This window comes from Bos mutus, chromosome 16, assembly GCF_027580195.1.
Source record: "Bos mutus isolate GX-2022 chromosome 16, NWIPB_WYAK_1.1, whole genome shotgun sequence".
NCBI lineage: Eukaryota > Metazoa > Chordata > Mammalia > Artiodactyla > Bovidae > Bos > Bos mutus.
In genome coordinates, this window is record NC_091632.1 from 16,735,452 (window position 1) to 16,758,310 (window position 22,859).

Here is a 22,859-nt window from a genome sequence, read left to right on the forward strand (position 1 = left end):
TGAACAGGCAAAGCATAGAGGATTCTTAGGGCAGTGAAAGTGCTTTGTTTGATACTATAATGATGGATTCACGTCACTATAGGGTTTCCCAGGTGGTGCAGTGGTAAAGCACCTGCCTGCCAATGCAGGAGGTACGGGTTCAATCCCTGGGTCGGGAAGATCCCCTGGAATCCCCTGGATTCCAGGCAAGAATACCCATTCCAGTATTCTTGCCTGGAAAATTCTGTGGGATTGCAAAGAGTCAGACACCACTGAACACACACACAGAGCACATGTCACTACAAATTTGATCAAAGCCCTATGAAGTACAACACCAAGAGTGAACTTCAATGTAAATTATGGCCTTTGGGTGACTATGACATATTGTTGTAGGTTAATCAGCTGTGGGGGGTGGGGGTGTTCATAATAGGGGAGGCTCTGCATTCGTGGGGGCCAAGAGTATATGGGAAATCCCTGTGCCTTCCGTTCAATTTTGCTGTGAACCTAAAATTGCTCTGAAGAAGTAAACTCTTTTTCTTTTTTTTAAAGTTTGTGGTTGGTGAAGGTAACCCAAAGAGAAGAGAATGGGAGACAAGTCCTTGGCTGTTTCTTTAAAGAATACTTTTCAAAGCCAAGCCTGCTGTTCATTTACAGGGAAGTATGCCCAGATCCCAACATTCTTTAGAAACACTTCTGTTCAGTCCCTTCCAGATGTCTTACTTATTAATAAGTAAGCTTATTAAGTACAGGGCTTTCGGGGTGAGAATGATATTTCTGTTCCTTTTTTAAAAGAAGTATTTGAATATTCCTTTCCTCTGTAACCATATACATTTCAAACTTAAATCCTGAGTTAAAAGATAAACTACTTCTCATAAGCACCCCAAAGGATTTCCTTTTAAATCCAGCAATTCCTGCACTTAACCTTCATTTCTTTGGATTTTCCCGACAGGACTGCGCATCATTTCGGGCCCTACCCTCAACTGCAGTCTCTCCCAGCCTTCAGCATGTGCCTTAGCAGGCAGTTCTTTCTAAGGGCAGGTCAGACAGGAAAAGCTTCCATCAACTCAGCAGGAAACCGGTGGACTCATGTGCTGCCTCCTTCCTTGACCACCACTTTCCCCTATGCCCCCAGCATGGAAAATCCAGCATATATTGTGGGAAAAGATGGAGAAAGATGAGTTAGCTGTGGAGGAATACTTCACAGGAAAGATATGGGACGTTTGGGAACATTCATGTTACCAACTAGTCACTCCACAATCTCACTTCACTGAACCCTCAGATGGAATAAGAGGTCATCGGCCAAGCCAGTCACTCAGTGCTTTGATCATCTTGTGCCTTTGCTGATACAGTGAGAGGTATCATCATAAATTTGAATCCAAAGACTTAAACTTTGCAAGAAGCTTATTTCAATTGGATTCATTTACTGAAATTGTTGAGTACCACTTTAGCAAATGCCTGGTGCTAATGCTAGGATGCTGGCAATAAGAAGATGAATTTAATTTCATTTTGCCCTAAGGAAAACGGAGAAACTCCAGCCTACTGCTCTGAAAAACAGTCTCTTCCAGAGAAACTCATCATTGAACTAATTTAGAAAATTTAGGACAGTAGAAGAAAATATTAATAACCCACAAAACACAAGGCACATCCTGGTAAAGTTTCAGAATATTTGGTATTTGGGAACTAAGAAGGAGAAGAGGGTGACAGGATGACATGGTTGGATGGTATCACCCATTCAATGGACATGAACTTAACGAATATTTGAAGAACAAATGATTGAATGAGTGAATGAATTCATACATGTATCCACCTTAGCCCCAAGCCTCTCCAGATATCCTAGAACCAGTTCAATCACAGAGAAGGGAAATGCAATGAACCCTTGACTCATGGACTTAGTACCTGGGGCAGAATTCATTAATTGCCAATAAATACTATATCTTTCATTCCTTAATATTGAATCTTGAGTTTTAGCCAGGCACATGGCCTTTGTGAGAGTTGGACTATAAAGAAAGATAAGCGCTGAAGAATTGATGCTTTTGGACTGTGATGTTAGAGAAGACTCTTGAGAGTCTCTTGGACTGCAAGGAGATCCAGCCAGTCCATTCTAAAGGAAATCAGTCCTGGGTGTTCATTAGAAGGATTGATGTTGAAGCTGAAACTCCAATACTTTGGCCACCTCATGCGAAGAGCTGACTCATTTGAAAAGACCCTGATGCTGGGAAAGATTGAGGGCAGGAGGAGAAGGGGACGACAGAGGATGAGATGGTTGGATAGCATCACCGATTCAATGGACATGAGTTTGGGTAAACTCCGGGAGTTGGTGATGGACAGGGAGGCCTGGCCTGCTGCGGTTCATGGGGTCGCAAAGAGTCGGACATGGCTGAGTGACTGAACTGAACAGATGCTGGGAAAGATTGAGGGCAAGAGGAGAAGGCGACAACAGAGGATGAAGTGGTTGGATGGCATCACCAACTCAATGGACATGAGTTTGAGTAAACTCCGGGAGTTGGTGATAGACATGTAGGCCTGGTGTGCTACAGTCCATGGGGTCGCAAAGAGTCAGACACAACTGAGCAACTGAACTGAACTGAACTGATGGCTTTATGAAGACTACATTTCTCTCCTGCTGGCGCTTCTGTGATTAGGACTTCCTCCAACACTACTTCCTCTCTATTTAGTCTCCTTTTCCTGGCCTCCAAAGGCAAACTCATCCTACTGTTGATTAACCCATGTTTTAATGTTTCACTTTTGGTTGTTAAGACCAGTTGTGATGCTTGCCAATAAACTGGGAAGATGAACAACTCCAGGGAAGTGGACACCTGACTGGTGCCACTGTGGACTTCTAGATTGGGCCAGGGGTTGATATCTATCCCAACAGATATTTTTAAAAGGTCCTTTGGAAGTTTATGGCTAACTATAGTAATTCAGATGACTTTTACCCAAAGTAGAACTAGATGATCTAATTATTTGGTTCTTTTACTGGTTTGTCTATTGAAAAAAAAAAATCTCTATTCCTAAAATTTATTTTAAAACAGGCTTATTGTCTAGGAAGGTTTTCAGGATTTCTCTTCCTCACATCTTGAGAATACTAGGATTCACATTGCAGGCCATCTCATCTACCCATCAACTCAAGCTTCTGGTAGCTTTCGAAATATCCATGATGGTAGAAGTAATAAAACTGAGAAGAACAACAAATAGATAGAACCCCCATGAGAAAGTGACAAATAAAGGGTCATTTTAGGTAGGAAAATCTCTTTAGATAAAGTTTTTCCATATCAAACCACATACAGAAACCACAGAAAAGCTACTAGAGTATCCTGTATCATTAACTTGATATCCCTTTCAAAGAACTGATTCTATTTAAAACAGAAACTTTCTTCCCCACTGTATTAGTTTGCTAGAGCTGCCATAACAAAGTACCAGAGACTAGGGAGCTTAAACAACTCAAATTTATTTTCTCACAGTCTGGAGGCTAGAAATCCAAGATGCAGGTGTTGGCAGGTTGCTACTTCGGGGCCTCTCTCCTTGCGTGTAAGGTCTCCTCGCTGTGGTCTTTCCTCTGCGTACTCACATCCCTGCTGTCTCTTTGTATATGAAAAGTTCCTCTTCCTATCGTAGCAGCCTCGTTTAACCATAACCTTAATTATCTCTATAAAGGTCTTGTCTCCGGACTCACATTCGGAGGTACTGGAACCCCTAGGCGTTGGGGCTTCAACACATGAAGTGGGAAGAGGACATAATTCAATCCATAACATGCACTTTTCCTTCATTAAACAAATCCTGGGATCTTTCAACAAGTGAAGAAGCAAGAAGGTCACTCACTCACAGGGAGCAGGGAGGAAACCTCGAGCGCAGAGTGTGAAACTTTGTGTGACAAATGGCAAGAGGGACACACCTAGAGTATCACATGCCTACAGACGAGGAAGTCGTGTGAGAGAGGAGTTGTTTGGAACCATATCCTGGAAGGCGGGGAACGGGAACATAGGCTTGTAGGTGAGCAGTGGGAACTCAAAGGTCTGGGAGGCCCGGGGAGGCAATGCCAGTGGAGGGGCTGGGCAGCGGTGCGGATGCACACTCGGAGTGTGGTGGAGACAGTGGAATGCCCGTGGCTCGGGGACTGTGCCCTCTCCAAGCTGCTCAGCTCCAAGAAGGCCCAGCGACATTCACTGCCACCAGGTTTTGCTATTCTCCCAAAGAAGGCAAACCGACGGGAACGTCGACTGGTACAGCCACTGTGGAAAACAGTATGGAATTTCCTCAAAAACAGAAAATAGAGTCACCATAAGACCCAGCAGTCCCACTCCTGGGCGTATATCCAGACAAAACTGTAATTCAAAAAGATACATGGCATTCTCCACACCCAGATCATACCCAGACCAGATAAATCAGAAATGGTGGTGGTAGGACCCAGGCATCGATATGTTTTCAGACCTCTTCAAGGTGATTCAAGGGGAATTAAACAAGGATCTAAGACCTGAACTGGCATTTTCTGAGATCTTATTCGAAATGCACTCTGGGCCCACCGCATCAGAATCTGCATGGAAGAAGAGTTCCATGCAATTTAAATGCACGTTAAAATTTCGGAAGGATTGACCTAGGAAGGAAACAATGAGAGCCTAAAGTGGGCTTCAAAAGTCTGGCTTTATCTCCCAAAGTTCACATTTATTAATTATGCAAATGTGGAGGCTGGCAGAGATAGAGGACTGGTAGGGATGAACATGAAAGAGAGAGAGGAATTTAGACTGCCGCAGTGAGTAAAACCCACCCTCAGGTCTGAATGCTATGCTTTTACTTCTAGTGAGTTCTTGGGTGCCTCATTTCAGTTCATCTGCTTTTGCTTTTCCCTCACATTATCAGAAGATAACTGGCCCTATCTTCTGTGAAAGAAAAAAATATTCATGACACTCATTAAAACAGGAAGGCCAGCTTTATTCAGGGGGACTATTGGGATAGATACAGGGACTACCACATAGGGGTTTTGCAATAGGGGAGAGAGATGAGCTCAGCCCTGAAAACAATAAGGAAATGTGGGGGTTTTAGAGTCAATGAGAAGGGGAGGGGTGGGAGGTCAGTGGATGGAAATTTACTACAAGGAAACATCACAGGTAAGAGGGGATTCTGGTTAAATTAACTTAACGAGATTCTTGCTGAAGTCAGAGAAATTAGATATTATACCCGGGCAAAGGTGGGAAATGAGCAATCTGGGTAGATACAGGAATGTGATCGGATGGGGGAGTCTGCTAATCCGGCTTGGCAGGAAAAGTCCAGGCCTAGTTGGGAAGAAAACGCAGAGGAGCCTGTTTGAAGCTCCATCAACGAGAGACCACCCCCACCCAGGCCCCTCCAGCCTCAGTCTCTGTCTAGAGAGGAAGGAAGCAGAGAAGGGCCCAGCAGTTAAGACTCAACTAAACGTGGACCCAGCTTCATACAAACAGCTGGCGTTCCGCAAATGCTCACCACTGTCGCTGGGCTGGATGCTTAACCCTCTGGGAGGCAGGCGAAAAAGAGAAAAAGATGGGTGGTCCAGAGCACGTCATTGGGCCCAACTCTGCAGGCCCTTCACCTCTCCAGCCCTCTCGGTTTCCCATGTTGATGTGGAATGAATGAAATCTGGAGAAATTCGACTCTCGGGTTCTGGTCTCAGTCACAGCCTCGCCCACGTAGCCCCAGCGCCTGCTCTCTCCCCCCGCCCGCTCCCGCTGGTGCTCCCCTCTCTCTCTGCCGCCTCCTCACCGGCACTGGGGCCAGGCGGCCTGGCTCTGGGGAGGCACCGACAGTGCGTGCTTTCAGCTCCGCAGCTCTGCCTCATCGCCCTCTGCTCCCACAACAAGGCCTTTGACCGCTGCTTCACTGTCATCAGATTCCCCTCTGATGCCTGAGTTAATGCTCATGGGAAGCCGGCTCAGCTGTTTGCCTCCTTTCCTTTCCGCTCAGTTTCTCCCCGTTGAATATTTCTCAGTGTGTGCTGTGTGCTCATCCGTCAGTCCCTTCTTGGCTCCATTTTAAAAGAAGCCTGAGCATCTTACACATGCTCTGCCACTCTAGGCCCTGGTCATTCAGAAGCAGGGTAAGAAAGAAAAGTTATACTGAAACCTACCTGATTAGCCATCAGGACGCTGGTGGCTTCAAACTGTAGACCACTGGCTCTGCCCCTTTATGTGATTGACTAAGTCTGCCCTCCAAACCTGCTAATGTTTCCTATTATTTGACTCTTCTAGGGGTCAATCCTTGTTATTTGAGGAGCTCATCAAAGGCTCTCCTGACCCCAAATACTTTGTTTCATGGTCTGATGATACCTGAAATTTCACTCTTTAGAAGTTATTAGATTTGAACCAACGGAATGGGCACAATTAGCTTCTGGAGAATTTGCATAAGAAAGCAATGATTGGTATCTCTTTGGATTGGGGACCTCTGTTGACAGAGGGTGAGAGTAAGATGGAGACAGGATCTTTAAAGCCCTAACATGGGACAGGTGAGTGGATAGGTGGGGACAACGTGCCACTTCACAACTTCGTCTGGAGGCAGCTATAATTTTAAGGAAAAAAATGCCAGCCTCTCCCATTCCCCAAAATCATTTCTCATGGTTTCTTTCCCTCCAGAAGCAGCCAGTATTCAACAAATACGAGTTCTGGCCAGAGAACAAAGAGAAAGCGCAACAGAAAGGTAAAAGTGAGAGTAAATGGGTCACCAGTCTTAAATACTTTCTAGATTCAGAGATACAAGCCACCACAGATCACAAACATATAGATCTTGCCTTTAAACTTACAGTTTAAGGTAGGAGGAGACACACAAGTGGGACAGAGAGGGGAGAGCAAATATATGTATGTGTGTATATATATATATCCACACACTCACATATAGTAATACACATTATATACATATCTCTCCTCATACATCTGGAGAAAGCGATGGCACCCCACTCCAGTGTTCTTGCCTGGAAAATCCCATGGACAGAGGGGCCTGATGGCCTGCAGTCCATGGGGTCGCTAAGAGTCGGACATGACTGAGCGACTTCACTTTCACTTTTCACTTTCATGCTTTGGAGAAGGAAATGGCAACCCACTCCAGTGTTCTTGCCTGGAGAATCCCAGGGATGGGGGAGCGTGGTGGGCTGCCGTCTATGGGGTCGCACAGAGTCGGACACGACTGAAGCAACTTAGCAGCAGCAGCAGCAGCCTCATACATCTCTTTACACCTTAGACTATAAGATTATACACATACATACACATAGTGTTCAACACATTGAAAGTCAAAAAAATAACCTCTCTATCATTACTGGGGCTTCCCTGGTAGCTCAGCTGGTAAAGAATCTGCCTGCAACACAGGAGACCCTGGTTCGATTCCTGGGTCGGGAAGATCCAATGGAGAAGTAATAGACTACCCACTCCAGTATTCTTGGGCTTCCCCTGTGGCTCAGTTGGTAAAGAATCTGCCTGCAACGCAAGAGACCTGGGTTCAATCCCTGGGTTGGGAAGATCCCCTGGGGATGGGAACAGCTACCCACTCCAGTATTCTGGCCTAGAATTCCATGAACTATTCCATGGGGTAACAAAGAGACACGACTGGGCGACCATCATTACTGACTAAACAAAGTCTGAATCCCATGGGTTAGAGGAACTGCCCATCACTCACCATCTCCTCTTGGATTCCTTTAGTAGCCTCGGCTCAACACAACTGTCGAACTCTCTCCTCCTCTTTGTTTTATTATTGTTTCTCCTCCATCTCTTCTATTTTCTCCTCATATTCCTTTATCACATGCTAACCACCCAGGATCTGTTCTTCAAGTCTTTTAACTTTTCCCTCATGATTGTCTTTTTTTGTGTTTTTGTTTGTTTGGGTTGGTTGGCTTTTATCTTTTGCTTTAAGATTTTGTCTTCCACCTGGTCTTGCAAATTATTATTTGAATCTCAACAGTGTCCATCCTTGCCTTCAAATTGTTTCCTAAGCATTTTCGCTCACAAGTCACAGTTTTTAGATGTAAATTCTATTTTGAGCTATCCTTAAATCCCCACAAGTGGCCTTATTCTCTTAATTAAGTTGGGCAAATGTCTCACAGGCCGCTCTACCTTGCTCCCATTGTCTTCTTTGATCATCCCTTATCTGGCTGAGGGGCACCTTGTTCGTGTCATTTTTCTTTGTCTGCTCTTTGGTACCTCTCCCAGTTGTTGGAACTCCCATGGAGTCTAAGGTCTTAATTGCTCTGAGCCGCCTGCCAGCCCGGCAGCTGTTTGAATCAGGACTGACAACTAGGTTTAGTGTTGGGAATGATGGGGAAGTGGGATGAAGTCAGGCTGCCATCTGGCCCCAAATCCCCTCTAAAGTTAGAGTCACTGAGTATTTAAATCGCACTCCGCTGTACTTTCAAGAATCCTAAGAGTCAATGATCTGGATTCGAATGCCATGCTTTCTTTACCATCTGAGTGATCTTGAGCAAGTCCTTTAAAACACAGGGTTCCCCTTCCTCATTTATCAATTCAAGATTAACCACACTGCTCTACTTGCCACCAAGGGTTTTTTATGAGGATCAGGTAAACCAGAAATTCTCAGTTGTAAACACTGATATGTCTTTGTGACTGCTATTATTCCTAACCCTAGCTCTTTTTCTTTTTTGTCTTTAGCTAAAGTAATAGGGACAGAAGAGGAAAACACTTGAAAAAATTTTGAAATATTACATTCAGCTCCTAGAACTCTATCGAGAATTGCCTACAAACAGAACAATCATACCATGTTTTTCAGAGGACTACTAATTCCTCTCTTTAGCAAACACTGAAGACAGGGAGAAGGCAGAAGAAAGGCAACTGTAGAAACACACCAATGCCTGCCCCCTCCCTCCCTATGAAACAAGGAGCAGGAGCAAAACAGTAAGTGGGGGGAAGCGAGGACAGATTGAGCATAGCAGTTTGGGGATCAGAGACATGATCTTTCACACCAGCTACCATTTATGTGAATGTGGGCAAGCTTTTTATCTCTCTCAACCTATTTTTGCATTTGTAAAAAGGGCAAATAATATACTAGCATTGCCACGAGGTTTTGCGAAAATAAAGTCAAATTCCTGACATCATAAATTCTTCACTAGTGGGCTTAAGTCATATATGTATTTCCTTTTTCAGACTACCCACACCACATGTGTTTGACTTTGCAGACTTTCCTTTTTTTGTTCCCTTTTTCTAACTTAAACCCGCAACCCATGACTTGCAGTTTAAGGGTGGAAGGAGGGAAATCCCTTTTTTGAGTTATAAAACAATAGCACTTCTGTGACGGGCTTGAATGATAAGGTTTTCCTCTGTCAAGAAGAAAAATAAAGTGAAATTAACATTCCTATTAGCTGAATACAGGCCCCAGAGAGACTGGCAACTGTCACTACGTCATGATGGGGACACATTGACAAACAGGGACACAGAGTGCCTGTGCAACTCCCTGGGCCTAATTATAGAGTCTTTAATTCCCTGGCCTACTTTGGCAGGGCTGGCCCCCACAACAGATTTGTGCAGACAAATAAAGCTTCTGCATCTTAACACTTGGCTTCACAGCCAACAAGGCTTACTGGACACCTGCTTAGTGCTAAGTACCAAGCATTAGGGGGAATCAAAAGAAATTAAAGAGGTGGTCCCTGCCCTTGAAGAGCTTATGGTCTGTGTGATCAAATTGCTTCTATAGTCTTGCCTTAAATATATATGTACATATATATTTACACATGTATATTTTTTCATGCAGTTTGGATTTCGCAGACACTTATTTTAGAAACCTTAAATTTTACATTATTCAATCCTTTCCATTTCATAGTTGAGGTAACTATGAGGCTTGCAGAGTTTGTGTGGCTTGTTTATGCAAAAATTATATTATTTAAGGGAATAGAATAAGGACTTCCCCAGTGGTCCAGTGGTTAAGATTCCTCAGTTCCAACGCAGGGGGCACAGGTTCAGTCTCTGGTTGGGAAACTAAGATCTGGCATGCCCTGCAGCATGGCCAAAAATTTAAAAAGTACAAAAATTCCAAGTACAGACCTAACAGAGTTCTTCGCAATCATATTCGCGGCCTTTGACCACTTCAGGCGTGCTGAATGGGGCACATGACCCAGTGTTTATCACATCTTTGTTTTCCTTTGCACCAAGACACAGATACAGAATTCTGGCTTAAAGGAAGAAAGCAAAGCCTTTTCCAAAGCTCATCCAAAGCCTTCAAAAGGTTTTATTTCTTTTAATCCGAATGGCCATGCCAACATTAACTCCCCATCCGCAGAACTCTCCACACCGCCTCTCACTCAGGCTATAATTAAATCCTCCAAGCGAAGAGTGATGCCTGCAGGAGGGCAGATGCGGTTCCCATCCTCATTCCCACACTGATTGGTTCTGTGACTAATTGCCTTACAATCATTTCTAAACCACTCCCAGTCAAAGCTTCCTGGTCTGTAAAGTTGGGATCACAATTCCTCATCCAGGGATGTCACCTTGAGCGAGTCAAGAACCCAGCTGGGGGGAGCATTCAGGGAGCCAAGGGTCTTAACTCCTCACCTGGTTTTCCCCAGTGACCTTCCCTGTTTTGACCTTCCCTGTTGTGACCTCTTTTCAGAGAGAAGCAGGTTCCGTTCTGGGCTCTTTGGCAGAAGTGTGCAGAGAGGCTCCAGAAACCTCTAGAGACAAGGTAGCCGAGTTTTGCCTTCTGTTCAGAATAACAGCCCTTGTTGTTCAGTAGTTCAGTCATGTCCAACCCTTTGCAACGCCATGGACTGCAGCACACCAGTCTTCCCTGTCCTTCACTATCTCCTGGTGTTTGCTCAAACTCATGTCCATTCAGTCAGTGATGGTATCTAACCATCTTATCCTCTACTGCCCCCTTCTCCTGCCTTCAATCTTTTCCAGCATCAGGGTCTTTTCCAATGAGTCAGCTCTTCACATCAGGTGGCCAAAGTGTTGGAGTTTCACCTTCAGCATCAGTCCTTCCTGTATATATTCAGGACTGATTTCCTTTAGGATTGACTGGTTTGATTTCCTTGCTGTCCAAGGTATTCTCAAGAGTCTTCTCCAACATCAAATTTCAAAAGCATCAATTCTTCAGTGCTCAGCCTTCATTATGGTCCAACTTTCACATCCATACATGACTACTGGAAAAACCATTAGTTCAGTTCAGTTCAGTCACTCAGTCATGTCCAACTCTTTGCAAGCCCATGGACTGCAGTACACCAGGCCTCCCTGTCCATCACCAACTCCCAGCATTTACTCAAATTCATGTCCATTGAGTCAGTGATGCCATCCAACCATCTCATCCTCTGTCGTCCCCTTCTCCTCCTGTCTTCAATCCTTCCCAGCTTTAGGGTCTTTTCCAATGAGTCAGTTCTTTGCATCAGGTGGCCCAAGTATTGGAGTTTCAGCTTCAGCATCAGTCCTTCCAATGAATATTCAGGACTAGTTTCCTTTAGGATGGACTGGTTGGACCTCCTTGCAGTCCAAGGGACTCTCAAGAGTCTCCTCCAGCACCACAGTTCAAGAGCATCAATTCTTCAGTGCTCAGCTTTCTTCAGAGTCCAACTCTCACATCCATACATGACTACTGGAAAAACCATAGCCTTGACTAGACGAACCTTTGTTGGCAAAGTAATGTCTCTGCTTTTGAATATGCGGTCTAGGTTGGTCATAACTTTCCTTCCAAGGAGCAAGCGTCTTTTAATTTTGTAACTGCAGTCACTGTCCACAGTGATTTTGGAGCCCAAGAAAATAAAATCTGTCACTGTTTCCACTTTTCCCATATCTGTTTGCTATGAAGCAATGGGACCAGATGATATGATCTTAGTTTTTTGAATCTTGAGTTTTAAGCCAGCTTTTTGACTCTCATGTTTTACCTTCATCAGGAGGCTCTTTAGTTCCTCTTTGCTTTCTGCCATTAGAGTGGTATCAGCTGCATATCTGAGGTTGTTGATATTTCTCCTGGCAATCTTGATTCTGGTTTGTGATTCATCCAGCCTGGCATTTCACATGATGTATTATGCATATAAGTTAAATAAGCAGGGTGACAATATACAGCCTTGATGTACTCCTTTCTCAATTTTTAACCAGTCTGCTATTCCATGTATGGTTCTAACTGCTGCTTCTTGGCTTGCATACAGGCTTCTCAGGAGACAGGTAAGGTGATCTGGTATTCTCGTCTCTTTAAGAATTTTCCACATCTGTTGTGATCCACATAATCAAAGGCTTTGGCATAGTCAAAGGCTTTAGCATAGTCACTGAAGCAGAAGTAGATGTTTCTTTGGAATTCCTTTGCCTTTCCTATGATTCAGCAGATGTTGGCAATTTAATCTCTAGTTCCTCTGCCTTTTCTATATCCAGCTTGTATATCTGGAAATTCTCAGTTCACATACTGGATTAAAGGATTTTCAGCATTACCTTGCTAGCATATCGAATGAGCACAATTGTACCATAGTTTGAACATTCTTTGGCAGTGCTCTTCTTTGGGATTGGAATCAAAACTGACTTATTCCAATCCTGTGACCACTAGTGAGTTTTCTAAATTTGCTGACATTGAGTGCAGTGCTTTGACAGCTGCATCTTTTAGGATTTGAAATAGCTCAGCTGGAATTCCATCACCTCCACTAGTTTTGTTCATGGTAATGTTTCCTAAGGCCTACTTGACTTCACATTCCAGGGTGTCTGGCTCTAGGTGAGTGACCACACAGTTGTGGTTATCCAGGTTATTAAGGTCTTTTTAATATAGTTTTTCTGTGTATTCTTGCCACCTCTTCTTAATCTCTTCTGCTTCTATTAAGTCCTTGCCATTTCTGCCTGTATCATGCCCATTCTTATATGAAATATTCCCTTGATATTTCCAATTTTCTTGAAGTGATCTCTAGTCTTTTCCATTTTATTATTTTCCTCTATTTCTTTGTGTTGTTCACTGAAGACTTTCTTGTCTTTCCCTGCTGTTCTCTGGAACTCTGCATTCAGTTGGGTATATGTTTCCCTTCCTCCCTTGCCTTTCACTTCTCTTCTTTCTCAGCTATGTGTAAATCCCCCTCAGACAACCATTTTGCTTTCTTGCATTGCTTTTTCTTTGGGATGGTTTTGGTCGCCGCCTCCTGTACAACGTTATGAACTTTCATCCATAGTTCTCCAGGCACTCTACCAGATCTAATCCCTTGAATCTATTTGTCACTTCTACTGTATAATCATAAGAGACTTGATTTGGGTTATACCTGAACGGCCTAGTGGTTTTCTCTACTTTCCTCAATTTAAGCCTGAATTGCAATAAGGAGCTCATGATCTAGGCCCCAGTCAGCTTCAGGTCTTGTTTTTGCTGACTGTACAGAGCTTCTCCATCTTTGGCTGCAAAGAATATAATCAACCTGATTTCAGTATTGACCATCTGGTAATGTCAATGACATTGTTATTAGCTGACTAATCCTAATCCCAGTTGTGCCCTGAACTCTTTCCCTTCCCCGATGTTGAGGTTAAAAACACTAACATACATATATGTAGCATGGAGTGGGAAACCTTAAAAATAGTCACTATTTCCAGTGACACAGAGAGTGTTTAAAATAATTTACATTAGCAAAAAGGAAAATAAAAAGTTCTGCAAGGTCTTGAAATTTTGTGTAAAGAAGTAAGACTGAAGTATCTATCACCTCTATTTAAAATTCATTTGAGTGACAAATGAAAAAGTCCATTTTGACTTTCAGAAGTGAAAAATAGTTGGGGTTTTTTTTTTTTTTTTTGCACTATATTTCCTGTTATTTTCCAGTTAGGATGTAAAATCTTGGGAATAACTTTTTGGTTTTCCCAAGTGTTCATTGGATTCAAAGCAAATTAGTCAGAGAATCACAACCTGCATAAATCCATCGTCATCGGAGCCCTTGATCTTAGAACACCACTGTGCTGAATCCTGAGATAAATCTTTATGCCAGAAATCCTATTATTTAGAAGTACAACAAAAATAATAATCGGAGATGACATCAGGATGGTGAGAACATTATACTTTTCTTCTCTGTGTATCAGAAGAAGTTAACATCCGCTCATCACTGGCTGAAGCGACAGTATAGGAGCCTGAGAAATATCTGGTTGGCTCCAACATAAATAATCTTCTGTCCTCGGAGGGGGAGGGGAATTTTTTTTTTTCATTCCACAGCTTCAGAAATACTACTAGACATGAGCACAAAACATCTTCTGGAGATGGTGTGGAAATATCATTCAGTAAGTGGAGGTCAGATAAGGATGTGCATTTACACTTGTGAAATAGATCCTGCTGGCAGTATACCCAACACTTTGTCAACACGTCCCTTCTCAATTCTTAGCCTCTGGCTTACTTAAAAGCTTTATACAAAGTATTGGTTGGGGGTGAGGGAAGTGAGCGGTTAGGTAGAAGAAACTGGCAAGAGTTCAACACAGATAAAACTGAAGAGATGAGACAAGCCGAGAGGAAACATCTGGAGCACCTGGCAGGGGTCGTTTTAGGCTCCTTGCCTGAAGTAACTCATTACTGACTCTTCTTCACCGTTGGCCTATGATCTGGTTTTTCCTGCTATTGCAGATTTGTCTAAAAACAATGGGACAAGAGCAAACATTACCATTCGTTTTTAAGATTCACAAGATGTCCTCTCGAATCTCATGTGGAGATCCTGTTTCTATTAGTCACAACTAGTTGTGGTTTTCACTTATACTGTCTCTCAAAATACCAATTAATTTGGATAATCTCCCTGAATCACTCACTATTGTTGTTGTTCAGTCACTCAGTCATGTCCTACTCTTTGCAACCCCCTGGACTGCAGCACGCCAGGCTTCCCTGTCCTTCACCATCTCCCGAAGCTTGCTCAAACTCATGTCCACTGAGTCAGCGATGCCATCCAACCATCTCATCCTCTGTCGTCCCCTTCTCCTCCTGCCTTCAATCTTTCCCAGCATCAGGGTCTTTTCTAATAAGTCAGGTCTTCACATCAGTTGGCCAAATTATTAGAGCCTCAGCTTCAGCATCAGTCCTTCCAATGACCTGGTTCTCAAATCTAAGAGAAATCCCTGCAACTGTGTTTCCTGAATCTGACTAGGCTGAGTCAGGAGACAGTACATTTATCTGGAATGTTCAGAGAAAGGAGTTGTTTAAAATTATTTATTTCATTTTATTTTATTGTGGTAAGAACACTTTACTCTCTCAAATCTTAAGTATAGGATATACTGTTAACTGTAGATACAATGTTGTACAGCAGATTTCTAGAATTACTCATCTTGCTTAATGGAAATTTTATGCCCACTGATTAGCAACTCTCCAATTTCCCCCTCACTCCAGCCCCTAGGAACCCATTTCTCTCCTTGATTCTCTAAAGTTGACTATGTTAGATATGTCATATCAGGGAATCATGTAGTAGTTATTTGACTTATTTCACTTAGCATAATATCCTCTAGATTCATCCATGTGATTTGAAGTATGGATGTTTAAAATTCAGTCATTGGATACTGAAGCCCTATGAACAAGGTAGACCTCTCCAGGTTCATCTGGAAGATGCTTCTAAGTTTTACAAAGAATCAAGTACTAATGCTGACCCTCAGTTACCTCGTAGAGAGCAATTACATATAAGTAAGTTTGACTGGGCTTCCCAGGTGACACAGTGATAAAGAATCCACCTGCAATGCAGGAGATGGGTTCGATCCCTGGGTTGGGAAGATCCCCTGGAGTAGGAAATTCTTGCTTGGAAAATCCATGGACAGAGGAGCCTGGCAGTCCATGACGTCGCAAGAGAGTCGAACACCCCTGAACAAACGCACACACACAAGTTTGGTTGACATACCACAGACATTGCTTTAGAGAACAAGGTTCAAATGTCTTTTGACTTGTCTTTTTTTTTACTTTCTCAAAAATGAAAAACCTAGATACTTATCTGACCCTTTTCCTTTCCCTTTGATTGAGTTACCAATTCTGTGGACATTTCAATCCCAATATGTCAATCCTAGTATATATAAATATAGCTCTTTGGTGACTAAATTAAGTGGGTTACTTTATTAATAGCAAGAATAAGACAAATGAGATCGTGGGAATTTCCGTTTCAATCAATACCACATTACACTTAATTACACATAGAGTCAAGATGAAATTTATACCTATACATCTTTTCCCAGATGTTTTCAAGGCATTTCTTACAAATTATTCTCTGTACCACAAACAGTTGCTATTCATAAATTACTAAATCAGTCTCAGCAAATGCCCAAATCTTTATTTCATTAAAATGTTAGTATGTAAAAGAGATCCTGAAGTTAAGTGGGCCATGAACTTATACTTGCAGATCTGTTTTGGATCTCAGAGAAGCTAACTTTAGTCCTATTTGTTGTAATAGCTCTTGAGTGGAATTTTTCTTTGACACAAATAACATTTTTATGGAATAGCTCATTCTGTAAAAATAGACTTTATTTTTTAATGAAAATTAAATAATAATAAAATATGTTAATCTTCTTTAATTTGCTCATAAATTATAAAAGTATTAAGTAACTTTAAACTGCTATGTTACCTTCTTTTTCTGTCAATCACATTTATTGTAGAAGACTGGCTTTTATTGAAGCGATATTGTTTTACTTAAATGAGTGTTAATTGTGGGGATAGAACAGACTGCAGAGGAGTCCATTAGGACAGACAATACAACACTGTTATATCTTATTATACAAATAATCTCTGCTCTGCTACATAGCGATGCTAGTGGGCACAGTCAAGTACACAACCCATCTTAATAACAATTACCAGCACAGGAACCATGCGACAGTATTTATGTACACTATTCATTGGATACCAACACCAAATCTGCAAGAAGACACTATTCTACACATTTTCAGATGAAGAAACGGAATCCTAGTGAGATCAAGCAACTTAGCCAGTTAGTAAGCAACAGAACGAGAATTTGAACCATGATAACAGTGCTTCTCATTATACCAGTGAGCATCTCCCTGACCAAACACTTTTTCATAATCCAAATACTATTTTTTTAACGTTCTCTCATGAATATACAGTTAAGTTTTTCAGAAGCTATGCATTGACAGTACTCTGAACAGCTAATATTAATAGAATGTGGGCTTGTATATTCTTGTATGTAAAAATCATCAGTTTTAATTTCTAATATTCATTCATGGAAATAACTGATATAAACAAAAGCTCTTTGGGGTTCTCAATAACTTTTGAGAGTACATAAAGCAGTTCTGAGATCAGAGAGTTCGAGAACAAAGAATTATATTGGACTACCTTCCACAGATCAAAGACACTCCAACTTCAGAGTCTTAGTAGCCTAGTAAAAAAACAGTGATCAAAGTAAAGAAACCTAGTCAATACGGTATCACCAGAATTAGCAAATAAACAAACAAAAACACAAGGGTCTTTATTGTATTTTATGTGGTGGGAATTTTTCATTTCAAAGTTGAAGAGAAATCACAGGTTGCTTACCAGATGTAAAACTATGTCTGATTTTCACTGAATCATTGATTCTCATTGAGATGCCAAATGAGCTGTTCTTGTGAGCCTCCTCATTGATGTCTAACAGAGCAGTTCCCTCCTGTTTATGACAAAGGTATAAAGCTTAATAGCCAGGGGGGAAGGGGGGAGGGATAAACTAGGAGTTAGGGATTAACAGATACACACTACTATATATCTTGTAGCATAGATAAACAAGAAGGATCTACTGTATAGCATGGGGAACTATATTTAATACCTTGTAATAACCTACAAGAAAAGAATCTGAAAAAGAATGTATATATATAAAAAAGTGAATCACTTGGCTGTACACCTGAAACTAATACAGTATTGTAAATCAACTGTATTCAATATTTTAAAAATATGCAGAAGAAAAAAAATTTTATTTAAAGCCTGGTTAAGGATCCAGAATCAGACTGCCTGGTATCAAATCCTGGCTTACCCGCATGAAACAAGAGGCAAGTTATACTTACCCTGTTTAAAGTTATTTCCTCATCTACAACATACAATAATACATATCATTATAAAAAATACTTATGAGGTTATTGGGAAGGTTAAACGAAATAATGATTTTCAAAAGTGAGTGGAATAAAATATGGAGCACATGGTAATCAGTCAATGAATTTCAGTTATCTTTGCTGTTATTTTTGAGTCAGTTGGTAGCTACACGGACTCCTCAATGTGGTCTTATTTTTTTTTCTAAACTCCATTCAGGCTTCAGTGAACAGTTGGTTCTTCCTATGGCAAGGAACTAATTCTTCCTCTTCTATGATATCACATTTTTAGCAACAAAGTGACTTAAAATAATCAGGAAAAGTTTCAAGAGGCAGCTTAGCCGGTTGCTTCTTCCTTTTTGAAGAACCATCTGTCAAAGACAGTGATTGTGAAGAAGATATAAATTACTGGCTTCCCACTTAGACCATCTCTGCTGAGAACTGTGGACGTGATTTAGAGTAGACTCTACTGAGTACCGCTCTGACTTGACTCAGTCCCCCTCTGGAAAAGGAAAGGGGTTTCTCTACAAAGTTTATAAAGATCTTTGCCATCGTGTCATGCCATGATTTTATATATTCAGATGTCAGCATTATTTCCTCCCTGAAAAATCAAAAGAATAACCAATATGTTCATGACATTATTCTATGATATTATGTTTAAATAAAATTGAGTAAAATTTGCAAACAAGAATTACAAACATTATAAAACATCAACATAAATATATCATTCCTCACATTTTCCAGGTAATACACAGATTTTAATATGTCCATGGTGTTTTATCCATTTTCTTGAAAATTTCTAATTTATCATAGGAACATAATCTAATCCTAGACTGATTTCCCCCAGGGATTAGTCAACATTTATTTTAATGCCTTTTAAATCTTTGGGTTCATAAAATCTTACATCTCTCAATTTGAATCAAATCTTGATTTCCTGGAAATCCCAGTTAATGTCAAAAATCCCTTGAATCCTTAAAGAGTAGCTGATAACTTGTGGAAATATCTGAAACAGATTAATTTTTAGTGATCATGGCTTTCCCGCATAGAAAGCAATATATTTTTGGCTTTGTTTATTCACACATTTTAATGAGGAAAACAAAAACAAACTTTTTACTAAGTCAGTCATCAAATATTCATTGAATACTTTCTCTTTTATGATGTTACAATATTAATAGGCTAATTTATTCAATTATTAATCCCATGAATCTCAATGGTGTAAATCTTCCCTTTGTTGTTGTTGTTGTTGTTTTTTCTCCAGACCATTGTTATTTACAGAGATTGCATTTAGGCTCATCCATTCATAAATGTTCTCGGGACATTTCTATTCCAGCTTTCTATCAAGCTGTCTTGTATTTATTGTATCACTTCCTCCCTCCCATCTCTCATGGGATAATAATGTTCTGCAAGTTGAGAGAGGAATAACTGTCACTGAATTATTGTTGCCATTCTGGATAGTAAATACCAGTGCCAAAGATTAAACCCAATCTATGACATTTAGAGGGAGGCTCTGGTGGCCTTAGGCAGACATGATGTGATAATAAACATTTACCATCAACATTATCATCAATCAAGTATAGTGATCTGGGAACTCACGGGCTGGACTATTCTAGGGTGACATTTGGATATCTGTTTTGTTCATTTGTGTTCCTCTGAAATAGAGGCTGTCGGGGCAAAAGATCATGGAAGAGAAGACAGCCATACAGTTGGGCCTCTTCACCATGGTTTTTAGAAATAGCCTCAAAAGATCCTCCTCTGAGAACTGGTTAAAGCCAGAAAGATGAGGGGCAGTGAGAAAACACAGAAAGACGTAGAAAAGAATTTGCAAATCAGAATGGTGATCCTTTGAACAAGAGAACTCTAATGGAAGGCAATGGCTGGGGCGGGGTGGGGTGGCCCCGGTAGGGGTGGGGGCGAAGAGCAGAGCAGAGGAAAGGTAAGCAAGGGAACTGGGAACCAAGTGGACAGACGGAGGCAAGAGGGAAGTTTGCAGGTCTTCTTCCAGTGTCTCAACATCAGTGCTGATTGGCTTATGCAAAATGAGAATTCTGTGGGGTAATTATAACACCATACCTCCAGAGATCTTAGTTTTGACCTCTAAAACTATCTTCTAGAGACTTTAGAATAATGTTACGTAGAAACTGGATCTAAAATTGTACAAGAAGGGCTTCCCTGGTGGCTCAGTGGTGAAGAATCTGCCTGCCAATGCAGAAGATATGGGTTCGATCCCTGATCCAGGAATATCCCACGTCTGCCGAGCAACTGAGCCCAGGCACCGCAACCAACGAGCCCTAAAGCAGTGGATCATAAAGGGTGCACCAGAATTTCCCAGGCTGCTTCTTGAAACTCATGATTGCCTAGAGCTCCCTGTCTGCCCCTCAACCCACAACCCTAGCTATTGATTTCTCAGGTCTGGAGTGGGGCTAGGAATCCGTACTTTAATCAACACATTCAGGTGATTTTAATGCCGATGGTCTAAACACTTGAAGAAATATTGCAGACATCGCCAGAGCATCCTTCTTAAATTTCATTCTGTCTTAATGTTTGCCACATTTTGGATTTTCCAGATCTGTAAAACTTAACCTTAGGAAATCAACATCTTTACCATAGACACTAAATAAAGCCCCATGTCAGGTTCAAGGAAAATGTGTGTGTGTGTGTGTGTGTGTGTCTGTGTGTCTGTGTGTGCACGTAGAGAGAGAGAGATTAGTGAAGAAAAGAAACTATTCAGAGTCCCTTCAACTTGGGTTCCACTTCACATTTGGACTGTCCTGGGTCTGCCCCTGGTGTTATGGGAGGAGAAATATACATCTTAAAGTGATGAGGGAAATGAAAGCATTATTGCCCGGGCACAGAACCACATTAGCAACTCAAAGTGAGGTCAAAGGGGAAGGATTTCTCTTTCCTAAAGGTAAACAGGCTAATTTACATTAGAAAGGATGACTTTTTCCAAGGATGGCCTGAAAAATATATATATCAATAAAAGCAGTGTTTTGGTTTCCCTTCCTTCATCCAGACCTCACTTGGAGGAAGAACGTAGGAAGTCAGCTGCGGACACGTCTGTGGGCTTCAGTTCCATGGTGACAGCCTGTGTCTCCGGGCTCTCTGTGCTCAGCGCTGAGGACCCACCTGGGAAAAGCTGGTGTGTCTGCCTAGAAGACACAGAACAGGGAGCTTGAGCACTGCTGTCTGCCCAAAGGCTGGGCAAGTCCCCAGCACAGAAGATGTTCTCAATCAGTATTTGTTGAATGAATTAATTCTCTGATACATTGCTTGTTAATGTTCTTTTCTAAAAGAATTTTAACTTTTTAACAACTTTGCGTGCATGTGCATGCACACACACACAGTAATTTTGAAAATTTTATACCATTCTAAAATCCCCCCATTTTGCTGATACAGACATAGGTATTTTCATATGGTTGTAACTGAGCATGGGCGTTTACAATGCAAAGGTGGTTCCATGACTCTGGGTTTCTTCTCCAAGTGTGTTTTTCATGAGTTCCTTTCGTTGCTCTCATCCATCACGGCTGCCTCCTCCACGTCTAGGACGGATACTGCTCCCCTCCACACCTCCTAGAGGCTCATGTCCACCCTCCCACAGCCTGTGGCATTCAGAACACTATATCTCAATAAAGACATATCTCCAGAGGATCAAGAGAAAAGGGCTTATTTCAGTTGCCTTAGGGCTGCCTAGGGATTTTCTGTGGATCCATCCAGCCAAAGGGATTCTCTAGCTCTTTCCTTCTCCTGCAAAGCTATGTGAGCTTTAAGAAATACTGATCAACCCCCTCCTCAGCTCACTTCCTACTCTCCAAACACACACACACACACCTTAATTGTCCAAGACAACGTCTAATTAATTGCCTCTGGGAATATCCCTCCAAATCTTCATCTTTCCTTCAGAAACATCTTCACTTGACTTTGCAATCAGTGACATAAAAACTAGGTTTTCTTGTCTTCTTGGCTGCAGCTTCTTTCTAAGTCTTCACTTTTAATTTAATGTGGTCTTAAATCCAAAATGGTCCACACCATGTTCATTAACAAGAAATGAAACACTGGCATTGCCATCTTAGATTGTATATTTTTAAAAATTCTCATTAACAGTTATTTCCATCCCATGTGACTCTATCAGGTCCTGTCTGAAATCTTGCCCTCTAGCTGTCAAACTGCCCAGAGAGGGCCCTGCAGTGTCCATATGGTGAAAACAAGATAGTATGACTCCAAATTTGCCTAGTGTAGGAGGGCAGAAGTCACTCTTTAATTATCAACCATGGCAAGAAAGCAGCTGGGTCAACGTGGCTTGTTCAGGTAAGACGGACAACTACAAATTTCCAAATTGCAGTAAACTAGATAACTGCTAGCTGCTAAGTCACTTCAGTCGTGTCCGACTCTGTGCGACCCCATAGACGGCGGCCCACCAGGCTCCCCCTGTCCCTGGGATTCTCCAGGCAAGAACACTGGAGTGGATTGCCATTTCCTTCTCCAATGCATGAAAGTGAAAAGTGAAAGGAAAGTCGCTCAGTCGTGTCTGACTCCTAGCGACCCCATGGACTGCAGCCTACGAAGCTCCTCCGTCCATGGGATTTTCCAGGCGAGAGTACTGGAGTGGGGTGCCATTGCCTTCTCCGAAACTAGATAACTAACAATACAAAAATCCACCAGGAGGGTAAAATATTCTGCCTCTTATAGTTCTTCGCTCTCTGTGCTTTTAGTCCTTCGCTTCTCTCCTCTCTGACCCGTCATTGTGAGTCCCAGAAGACAAACACAGTGGGGGTGGAAGGAATTATTGTGAAAAATCACACCAGATAATAAAGTGAAGCCACTGGCAACACAGCACACAAATGGAATGTGATGACAATAGTCACAGCTTCCTCTGAAAAGTGCATAAAAATACTGTGAACCAAGCACGATGTTTTTTTTTGCCTTATGTGATCATTTCAAAGATGCATTCTCTTCACTTCTAATAGG